The sequence below is a fragment of the Lampetra planeri genome, chromosome 54, assembly GCF_965212315.1.
Source record: "Lampetra planeri chromosome 54, kcLamPlan1.2.h2, whole genome shotgun sequence".
NCBI lineage: Eukaryota > Metazoa > Chordata > Hyperoartia > Petromyzontiformes > Petromyzontidae > Lampetra > Lampetra planeri.
The window spans coordinates 5,999,318-6,011,461 of record NC_136160.1 but is presented as its reverse complement, the minus strand read 5'-3'; positions in this window follow the sequence as shown (position 1 = coordinate 6,011,461).

Here is a 12,144-nt window from a genome sequence, read left to right as displayed (position 1 = left end):
GGGCGCAACACAAGCGTCCATCATCAGGTGGGAAAGCGTGGCCTGCTACTGAGGCAGACTGTGTTAAAAGGTTTGAAATGGGTTCGCCCAAGGGTCATGAAGAAGTGGCCAGGGCTAGTGATGTTAATGTGAGAAATTAGAGGGCATGGAAGTGGCTATGTTAATGTGAGAGATTAGCATGATGTTAATGTGAGAGATTAAAGGGCACGGAAGTGGCTATGTTAATGTGAGGGATTAGCATGATGTTAATGTGATGGATTAGCATGATGTTAATGTGAGAAATTAGAGGGCATGGAAGTGGCTATGTTAATGTGAGGGATTAGCATGATGTTAATGTGATGGATTAGCATGATGTTAATGTGAGAGATTAGAGGGCACGGAAGTGGCTATGTTAATGTGAGAGATTAGCGTGATGTTAATGTGAGAGATTAGAGGGCACGGAAGTGGCTATGTTAATGTGAGAGATTAGCATGATGTTAATGTGAGAGATTAGAGGGCACGGAAGTGGCTATGTTAATGTGAGAGATTAGCGTGATGTTAATGTGAGAAATTAGAGGGCACGGAAGTGGCTATGTTAATGTGAGAGATTAGCGTGATGTTAATGTGAGAAATTAGAGGGCACGGAAGTGGCTATGTTAATGTGAGGGATTAGCACGATGTTAATGTGAGAGATTAGAGGGCACGGAAGTGGCTATGTTAATGTGAGAGATTAGCGTGATGTTAATGTGAGAAATTAGAGGGCACGGAAGTGGCTATGTTAATGTGAGAGATTAGCGTGATGTTAATGTGAGAAATTAGAGGGCACGGAAGTGGCTATGTTAATGTGAGGGATTAGCACGATGTTAATGTGAGAGATTAGAGGGCACGGAAGTGGCTATGTTAATGTGATGGATTAGCGTGATGTTAATGTGAGATCGAAGAGTGGCCTCCACGAGGCAAGAGCGTCAAAATGCTAATCTCTCACATTAACATAGTCACAAGCCGGCGTGAGTAGATTAAACGTTGAGTTTTATAAGGGCACCACGGGGTGACCAGCCCCTCCCCACCCAGCCCCTCCCCACCCAGCCCCACCCTCTCCACCCAGCCCCACCCACCCTCCCCTCCCTCCCCACCCAGCCCCACCCTCTCCACCCAGCCCCACCCTCTCCACCCAGCCCCTCCCCACCCTCCCCTCCCTCCCCACCCTCCCCTCCCTCTCCACCCAGCCCCTCCCTCCCCACCCAGCCCCACCCTCTCCACCCAGCCCCACCCTCTCCACCCAGCCCCACCCACCCTCCCCTCCCTCCCCACCCAGCCCCACCCTCTCCACCCAGCCCCTCCCCACCCAGCCCCACCCAGCCCCACCCTCTCCACCCAGCCCCTCCCTGGGTAGTTGTTGTAGTTGTAGTAATTGTTGTAGTTGTGGTTGTATGAATTGTTGTAGTAATTGTTGTAGTAATTGTTGAAATTGTTGTTGTGGTTGTTGTAGTAATTGTTGTAATTGTTGTGGTTGTTGTAGTAATTGTTGTTGTAGTTGTTGTAGTAGTTGTAGTAATTGTTGTTGTAGTAATTGTTGTTGTAGTTGTTGTAGTAGTTGTAGTAATTGTTGTAGTAGTAGTTGTAATTTTTGTTGTAGTAATTGTTGTTGTAGTAATTGTTGTAATTGTTGCTGTAATTGTTGCTGTAATTGTTGTATTAATTGTAGTAATTGTTGTTGTAGTTGCGGTTGTTGTAGTAATTTTTGTAGTAATTGTTGAAATTGTTGTTGTGGTTGTTGTCACACACACTTACACACACTCACACACACTCACACACACTTACACACACTCACACACACTCACACACACTCACACACACTCACACACACTGACACACACTCACACACACTCACACACACTCACACACACTTACACACACTCACACACACTCACACACACTTACACACACACACACTCACACACACTTACACACACTTACACACACTCACACACACTCACACACACTTACACACACTTACACACACTCACACACACTTACACACACTCACACACACTTACACACACTCACACACACTCACACACACTTACACACACTGACACACACTCACACACACTTACACACACTGACACACACTGACACACACTTACACACACTGACACACACTCACACACACTTACACACTCACACACACTTACACACACACACACTCACACACACTTACACACACACACACTCACACACACTTACACACACTTACACACACACACACACTCACACACACTCACACACACTTACACACACTCACACACACTCACACACACTTACACACACTCACACACACTCACACACACTCACACACACTCACACACACACACTCACACACACTCACACACACTTACACACACTTACACACACTTACACACACTTACACACTCACACACACTTACACACACTTACACACAATCACACACACACACACTTACACACACGCCACTCAACACTCCACACGTGCGTCAGAGATGACGCGCGCCGGCACGCGGCGAGTGACGTCACTCGCCACGGTGTGACGTCACCGTGACGCTCCGGCCGTTGTCGAGGGGAACGGAAAATTCTCTCCGCGGTGCTGGGGGACAGGAGGAGGGTGAGGGGGTGAGGAGGAGGGTGAGGAGGGTGGTGAGGGGGGTGAGGAGGGGGGTGAGGAGGGTGAGGATGAGCGCGGTGTGATGAGGAGGATTGATTCGTTCAATCACCCAATCATCGTTATTTTACCCGCCAATATCGCCCCTCAGTACAGTTGAGGCATCGCAGAATCACGATGGAATGAGAATATTTACGTCGCCTGCAGAAGGAATCCGATGAGCTATGAAGCTCTTCACTTCACGCATGTTCAGTAGCGAGACTCGCGGCGACTGAGCGAGGAACCGTGAAGTGGTAAATAAATAATAAGTGTGGAAAACTTACGTTTTTTTTAAAATAACACAAAATATCTTCTTGGTACTTTCGGTAAAGTCACGTAGAAGGGAAGTAATACAATAATACAAATTAAACATAATAAAATAATTCTCACGACGTTTCGGCCACAACGCAAACAGCCGTCCTCAGGTGAAACCCAGGTCTGTCGAGGCGACAGCGTCTGAATGAAACAGCACACGTGCTTGGAACATAGAGACTCGATTAGCTGAGCCTTCTTATCACGGAGCTTGTTGAAGGATCTCAAAGTTATGTGGAATCTCTCCTTTAGATTCTACGGGAAGGCAAGTGTGAAGAGATGTAGAGTCTTGAGATCTCATAGTATAAATGCTTACCCCGAGCTCTCAATACTCTGATATTGCACTGTGTTTGAGTTGTACGCCTTCTGGTGTCATCTGGTCCAACACCAATGGGGACTAGGCTCTAAAGAAAGCCGTCTCGGCTGTGGACCAATCAACTTCAAGGACAGTGCACATTATTATCATTATCAGAGTTGCTTCTTTCTGTTTGCTTTTTTGACTACTTGTGTTGTGGTCATTGCAAACATGATGCCTTGAATAAAGGTGTCAGTTTTGTACCAGTTTAAAAGGGTAAAAACCTACTACTAAGTCTTGCAGAAGTTTATTTTATTTTATTGCGTGTCTCTCTCCCAGTGGTCGTGTGGTCTTTTTCTCCAGGTCCTCCGGGTTTTCCCACCACATCTAGAATCCACGCCAACGCGTTTCGAGTGATTTGGCGGCTATAAATGTCCACGTGATGACAAGCCACTTCGTTGGGCTATCATCTGTGGCCAGGTCGCTGATATAGTTCAGTGGGCCTTAGCTCGTACAATAAAATAAAAAAAAATGTGTAGATGTGCCATGCTTGTGCGTGATTTTTCTTCCTTGTGTTGCACACTCGAAATGAAGCACGTGGGCAGGTGCTCCAAATCGAGGGCAAGCACATTTATTTATTGTGTTAATAGCAATCTTGTGAAAAACAGCACCGTCACTCTGTGAAATGCAACAGCACGTGTCACACACAGCAATTCTTCCGAGACGCCATTAACCACGTGGCTGGTTTACACGTGAGGTTATTCATTAACCCTGCCAGCCACCTACAGGCCCGACTCAGTCATCACATGCTGCTGTACACACATGCGTCGATGCACTGCACAGCACATCAGGACTTTCACAGAACCACACTTTACTCCCTTGCTGCACAAGGATATCATTAAAAGAGTGATCCATTCTTAATGTGCCACACGTGTCTTGCCACCCTTTACCCCCTCCTCCCCCCCCCCCCCGCCTCACAGGGGCGAATCAGCCGCAAGAAGAAGGCGTTCACGAGAAAGGAGGCGCATGCGACGTTTCGTAGCCTCGTGAAGACCCACGAGAAATACGGATGGGTCACTCCGCCGTCCTCCGACGGATAGAAGTCGCCTTGACCTCTTGACCTCTTGACCTCTCGTGGTGTGCATCGTTGAGTTGGCTCTGGCTCCCCACCACACCACCACCACCAACCCACCCACCCTCACTTACTATCGGTCATTAACGAAGCCGCAGCCGCGACACCCGTTGGCGTGGTGAGTGTTGTTGGGACCGTGAGAGAATAGAATTACACTGGCCAACACAAAAAAAACACATTTTTTTCTGGCCTGGACTTTTGCAGCTGTTTTAGACTAATTTCAGGGTGCTGATTACAAATCTGATCTCAGATTTGCTCCATCACATCTCATTTTTATGCTATCGGTATACCCCATTTTCATTGATTTTACCCGAAATTAACTCTGTCACTTATGATTGCAAGTTTTTGCGAGTCAGTGACTGCTTTAGTGTTAAAATATGGTGCTGTATTTTTAGGATAGTGTGTTTATAATATCATTTTATGTAGATATCCACATTTATTTAATACTTTTTCTACCGCAGTTTTTATTGAAAATGCAATATTTGATATCTCAAAAACCTGATGTGATAGACAAAAACTGCTAGATTTGGAATCAGCACCCCACAATTACCTTAAAACCGTTGGAATACCTTATGCCAGAAAAAGTGTGTTGACCAGTGTTATCAGTCGGTGAGTGTTGACCCCCATCAACCAGCCCTCCCAAACCATAATCGGATTTGAATGTCGGATGTAATTTACAAGCGCTTTTCGAGGTATCATTTTAACGTTGTTGTTGTTATTGTGACTACTACTGCTGCATTGTTATTTCACGACGTGCCCAAGAGGACGACCTCTGCGGAGATGGAGCAAATGAGTTCGGCTCCAAGCGCAGGAGGCAGAGACCCACGGATATTCGGCCGGCAAATGGACCGCGAGGCGAGGGTGACGGTGTGTGGTGGAGGCCTTCATCCAGCAGTGGATAGCTCCTGGCTTGTTGATGACGACGACGATGGTTACTTCACATGATGTTGGCGCTGTCCCCTCGCCGAGTGAGTTTGATCTCTTGTGGAGGAGCGTACGCTATCCCTGCGAGGCAGTATTCTGAAGATTGCCTTTTGGCATCATCTGGTCCAACCCATGTGAGACTAGGCTCTAAGGAAAGCTGTCTTGGGTGTGGACCAATCAACTTCAAGGACAGTGCATACATTATCAGAGCTATGTTTTTGTTTGCATAATGACTGCAGGTATTGTGGTCTATGCAAACATGACTTCTTGTAAAAAAAGGTGTCAGTTTTGTTGCCAGATAAAAGGGTAAAAAAACTATTATCATATGTTTTCTTCTGGCAAATGAGGTTCCAATGGTGTAAATGCTTACCCCGTGCTCTCATACTCTGATGGTGCATTGTCTTTGAGTTGTGCGCCTTTTGGCGTCATCTGGTCCAACCCATGTGAGACTACGCTCTAAGAAAAGCTGTATTGGGTGTGGACCAATCAACTTCAAGGACAGTGCATACATTTTCAGAGCTATTTTTTTTTGCATTATGACTGCAGGTATTGTGGTAAATGCAAACATGACTCCTTGTAAAAAAAGGTGTCAGTTTTGTTGCCAGATAAAAGGGTAAAAAACCAATTATCATGTTGTCATTTTTATTATTGTTATTTGACTGGTCATGTGCTCAGCGGCAGTGCGAGCCAGCTCGCGCTCAGAAGATGGCGAGTTACGGGGGCTGACCCGGCCCATCAGCCTTCTAGGGTCGATAAAACGAGGTACCAGTTTGGTAAGAAGTAATTTCCCCGTGGAATGTGGGATTCCCACAGGAGATGCGCACCACCTCGAAGAGTCCATTTGAGCAAAACGAACAACATCGATGACCCTTTTGACTTCACATTTCTTCAATTATATCGAGAATATAGAAAGAGTTCACTACCATAAAAAAACACCAATACGCGCTTTTGATGTCGTCATGCCATTTGTGTCCACGCACAAGAGCCCATAATGTGCAAGGCGCTTTAAATATCAAACGTGATGAACGTGTGGTCGCTCTAACTGTAAACTGGTTTCACTTGCATTTGGGCTCATCAGTGATCGTGCGGTCTTGCAAAGCCCCCCCGCCCCTCCCCTCGCCTCCTTCCCAACATGACAACCGCGTGATGGTTTCACCATTGTTGGGTACCGTTAGTGTGGCATGGTCCTGTTGGCTTGCGTGACAATTGGGTGCAGGATTCGGCAAAATGAGAGCTCATCAGTGATCGTGTAGCCCTGTTGCAGACACACGTGACGACTGTGTAATGTCATTAGACCTCCTTTGACAGTACCAAATTATAACAAGTATAACCCGTAAAAACAAAGTTTTTCACTATAAATCCTTTATATGCGTGGCGGCTAGAGTCCTCTCGTCCTCTGGCTTGAGATGGCTGCCACCTATGCCACCTATGGGTCAGATGATTGAATGGCAGCATTAAGCAATTGGTAATTAAATATCATATTTTTGTCCTAAAAAGTGTAAAATTTTGGGAACATTAATTGTCACGCACAACGAGTCTGTGTGCCAAATGTCAGCTCGATTGGATCACGGGAAGTGGGTTAAAAAACGACCGAAAATGTTGCACGGTCCTAAGCAAGCAAGCAAGTGAACTTAATATAAAGGATTTAAAAATAGGGGTTTCCTCTTTTTGCTGGCAACAAAACTGAAACCTTTTTACAAGGATTCATGTCTGCAAAAAGGGAAAACCCCTATTATTATATTTTGGTACTGGCAAAGGAGGTCTAATGATGTAGATGCTCACCCCGAGCCCTCATTACTCTGATAGTGCATTGTCTTTGAGCTGTACGCCTTTTGGCGTCCTCTGGTTGAGCAACAATTGTGTCGAGGCTCAAAAGAAAGCTGTCTCTGGTCTGGACCAATCAGTTTTAAGCACAATGCATATATTATCAGTGTGTTTTTTGTTTGTATTTTAACTGCAAGCATTGTGGTTAATGCAGACATGAATCCTTGTAAAAAGGTTTCAGTTTTGTAGCCAGAAAAAAGGGGAAAACCCTATTATTATATTAAACTGTGTAATGGTTTCACAATCATTAGGCATCATCAGTGACAATGTACCCTTGCTGCCACATGATAACTTTGTCATGGGTTCACCATCATTAGGAATCATCAGTAACAGTGTAGCCCTGTTCTACGACAGTTTGGTACGGAGTTGCTGTTATGTTGAATCACCATTGACAACGTAGCCCTGTTACTTCTGCACGACAATTGCGTACAGGAGTCGCTATAGTTGAGGATCATCAGTTGCAGTGTAGTCGTAACCGATGCTGTGATGGCACGCTCGTGTGTGTGTGCCACATCTTGCTGTGAAATTTGAACGGAGTCCAAAGGCTTGACCTGCACTTTTCGTTCCAGATGATATTAACACGTGAAGTTAGTCAAACTCTATCATTCTCAAGGCTACCATGTCCCGCCCCCAAGCTACTCGTACGCATTTATCCCATTGGGAGTTGCATCCTCGTTAATACCAGAAGCATAGAGCACTTGAGGACATCTGCGAGTCAAACCATCGCCATCATCAGTCTGTCCCCACTGACATCACACTTTTAAAACGTTAACGCCGCTCGATCACACTCCCGCGTGAAGGACACGCATGGCCAAGCTGTACAGCAATATCCTCCCGTAAATTTCAGTGACTTGGTCATTTTCATTTTGCAGAACATACTATATTCTTGGGTTTTTTCGGTAAAGTCACGTAGAAAAAAAATTTAAATTAATAAAAGTAAAATAAAATAAAAATCACGACGTATCACTTGATACAGCTTATCGTGCTGTGACGGTTCCACCTGAAGACGGAAGCTTGTGTTGCCTCCGAAACGTCGTGAATTTTTATTTTTATTTTACTTTTATTAATTTTTATTTTTTTCCTACGTGACTTTACCGAAAAAACCCAAGCATATGAATCCTTACAGTCACGAAAGCCTCAAATCTAGAAAGAACATATTATTATTATTTTTGCCAGGTAAAGCCCCACTCTGAGCCATGCGTTCTTGTTGAGAGGCGACGTGGACACACATGACAACTTATCAAAGCGGATTATTATCACGTCAATCTTGATTTGAAGCTTTCGTGACTGCAGGAATCAATTCTCTTTGGTTCTTTCGGTAAAGTCACGTGGGTAGAAAATAAAATAAATCACGACGTTAAATTTCGATTTAAAGCTTTCGTGACTGCAGGGATTCATCTTCTTGGTTCTTTCGGTAAAGTCACGTAGAAGGGAAGTAATAAAATAATAAAAATAAAACACAAGCGGTCGTCCTCAGGTAGGAAAAAATATAATCCAGCAGTGGAACTGCTGGACCAGCGAGAGAGCTGTTACAACAAGAGGTCATATATGTGGCGATGGGCAAGCAAGCGGGGTCTGGAGCTGGAAAGGAATTCCATCCACGAACGCAAGCACGTCAGTTGTCTTCTTGGTTCTTTCGGTAAAGTCACGTAGAAGGGAAATAATAAAAATAAACATAATAAAATAAAATTATCACGACGTTTCGGCCACAATGCAAGCAGCCGTCCTCAGGTGAAGAACTGCTCATTCAGACGCTGTCTTTCCGACAGACCTGTTCTTCACCTGAGGACGGCTGCTTGCGTTGTGGCCGAAACGTCGTGAGAATTGTATTTTATTGTTTTATTTTTATTATTTTATTATTACCCTTCTACGTGACTTTACTGAAAGAACCAAGAAGATGAATCCCTGCAGTCACGAAAGCTTTAAATCGAAATTTCACGTCAGTTGTGTTAATGGGGGAGATTAGGGAGAGAGGGATTATCACACGTGGGATTTTTATTTTTACAGAAGTCAAATGATCGAAACGCACGTTTCTAAGTGTGGACGGGAAAAAAAATCGGAGGAGCCGGAGAAAAATGCACGCGACCACCGCGGGGAGAGAGAGAAAGAGAGCCACGTGAGCTCCAAATGTACAACAGGCATCGTCAGGGTCGGGATAGAATCCACTACCTTCTCCGTACCAGGCGAGGGAGCTAGCATCTCACCAGCGCTACGATACCACAGGACACTATTGGGGTCAACGTTCGGCCATGGGTCCCAACCACATGCCAACGTTGAACCAACGTTGAGCGATGTATGTGGTGGGACTGTGTGGTTTGGCTGTCGCTGTGTGTGCATGTCCCATGTTGTTTGTTTGTTGTTGTTGTTGTGCCGAGTTGGACGTTAAATTAACGAACGCTAAAAAAAATATGTGCAAAAGTCGAGTGCGGTAATGCGTACGTGTGTTTAACAACAATCGCCGTTACCTCCTACAAAAACTACTGAACATTTTCTTTGCGAATCATTTGCTGAATAAATTATCGCATGATGATGATGATGTTGTTGTTGTTGATTTGAAGCTTTCGTGACTGCAGGAATCCATACTCTTTGGTTCTTTCGGTAAAGTCACGTAGAGTAGAAAATAAAATACATCACGACGTTTCGGGCGCAACACAAGCGTCCATCATCAGGTGGGAAAGCGTGGCCTGCTACTGAGGCAGACTGTGTTAAAAGGTTTGAAATGGGTTCGCCCAAGGGTCATGAAGAAGTGGCCAGGGCTAGTGATGTTAATGTGAGAAATTAGAGGGCATGGAAGTGGCTATGTTAATGTGAGAGATTAGCATGATGTTAATGTGAGAGATTAAAGGGCACGGAAGTGGCTATGTTAATGTGAGGGATTAGCATGATGTTAATGTGATGGATTAGCATGATGTTAATGTGAGAAATTAGAGGGCATGGAAGTGGCTATGTTAATGTGAGGGATTAGCATGATGTTAATGTGATGGATTAGCATGATGTTAATGTGAGAGATTAGAGGGCACGGAAGTGGCTATGTTAATGTGAGAGATTAGCGTGATGTTAATGTGAGAGATTAGAGGGCACGGAAGTGGCTATGTTAATGTGAGAGATTAGCATGATGTTAATGTGAGAGATTAGAGGGCACGGAAGTGGCTATGTTAATGTGAGAGATTAGCGTGATGTTAATGTGAGAAATTAGAGGGCACGGAAGTGGCTATGTTAATGTGAGAGATTAGCGTGATGTTAATGTGAGAAATTAGAGGGCACGGAAGTGGCTATGTTAATGTGAGGGATTAGCACGATGTTAATGTGAGAGATTAGAGGGCACGGAAGTGGCTATGTTAATGTGAGAGATTAGCGTGATGTTAATGTGAGAAATTAGAGGGCACGGAAGTGGCTATGTTAATGTGAGAGATTAGCGTGATGTTAATGTGAGAAATTAGAGGGCACGGAAGTGGCTATGTTAATGTGAGGGATTAGCACGATGTTAATGTGAGAGATTAGAGGGCACGGAAGTGGCTATGTTAATGTGATGGATTAGCGTGATGTTAATGTGAGATCGAAGAGTGGCCTCCACGAGGCAAGAGCGTCAAAATGCTAATCTCTCACATTAACATAGTCACAAGCCGGCGTGAGTAGATTAAACGTTGAGTTTTATAAGGGCACCACGGGGTGACCAGCCCCTCCCCACCCAGCCCCTCCCCACCCAGCCCCACCCTCTCCACCCAGCCCCACCCACCCTCCCCTCCCTCCCCACCCAGCCCCACCCTCTCCACCCAGCCCCACCCTCTCCACCCAGCCCCTCCCCACCCTCCCCTCCCTCCCCACCCTCCCCTCCCTCTCCACCCAGCCCCTCCCTCCCCACCCAGCCCCACCCTCTCCACCCAGCCCCACCCTCTCCACCCAGCCCCACCCACCCTCCCCTCCCTCCCCACCCAGCCCCACCCTCTCCACCCAGCCCCTCCCCACCCAGCCCCACCCAGCCCCACCCTCTCCACCCAGCCCCTCCCTGGGTAGTTGTTGTAGTTGTAGTAATTGTTGTAGTTGTGGTTGTATGAATTGTTGTAGTAATTGTTGTAGTAATTGTTGAAATTGTTGTTGTGGTTGTTGTAGTAATTGTTGTAATTGTTGTGGTTGTTGTAGTAATTGTTGTTGTAGTTGTTGTAGTAGTTGTAGTAATTGTTGTTGTAGTAATTGTTGTTGTAGTTGTTGTAGTAGTTGTAGTAATTGTTGTAGTAGTAGTTGTAATTTTTGTTGTAGTAATTGTTGTTGTAGTAATTGTTGTAATTGTTGCTGTAATTGTTGCTGTAATTGTTGTATTAATTGTAGTAATTGTTGTTGTAGTTGCGGTTGTTGTAGTAATTTTTGTAGTAATTGTTGAAATTGTTGTTGTGGTTGTTGTAGTAATTGTTGTAATTGTTGTGGTTGTAGTTGTTGTAGTAGTTGTAGTAATTGTTGTAGTAGTAGTTGTAATTTTTGTTGTAGTAATTTTTGTTGTAGTAATTGTTGTAATTGTTGCTGTAATTGTTGTATTAATTGTAGTAATTGTTGCTGTAGTTGCGGTTGTTGTAGTAATTTTTGTAGTAATTGTTGTTGTAATTGTTGTGGTATTTGTTGTAGTTGTAGTAATTGTTGTTGTGGTTGTTGTATTGTTGTAGTAGTAATTGTGGTTGTAAGTGTTGTAGTAATTGTGTTGTGGTTGTTGTTGTAGTAGTTGTTGTAGTTGTTGTGGTTGTTGTAGTAATTGTTGTAGTTGTAGTAATTGTTGTTGTAGTTGTTGTTGTAGTTGTTGTTGTGGTTGTTGTAGTAATTGTTGTTGTAGTTGTTGTTGTGGTTGTTGTAGTAGTTGTTGTGGTTGTAGCAATTGTAGTTGTTGTGGTTGTATTAATTGTTGTAGTTGTTGTGGTTGTAGCAATTGTAGTTGTTGTGGTTGTATTAATTGTTGTAGTTGTTGTAGTAATTGTTGTTGTGGTTGTTGTAGTAATTGTTGTTGTAATTGTTGTG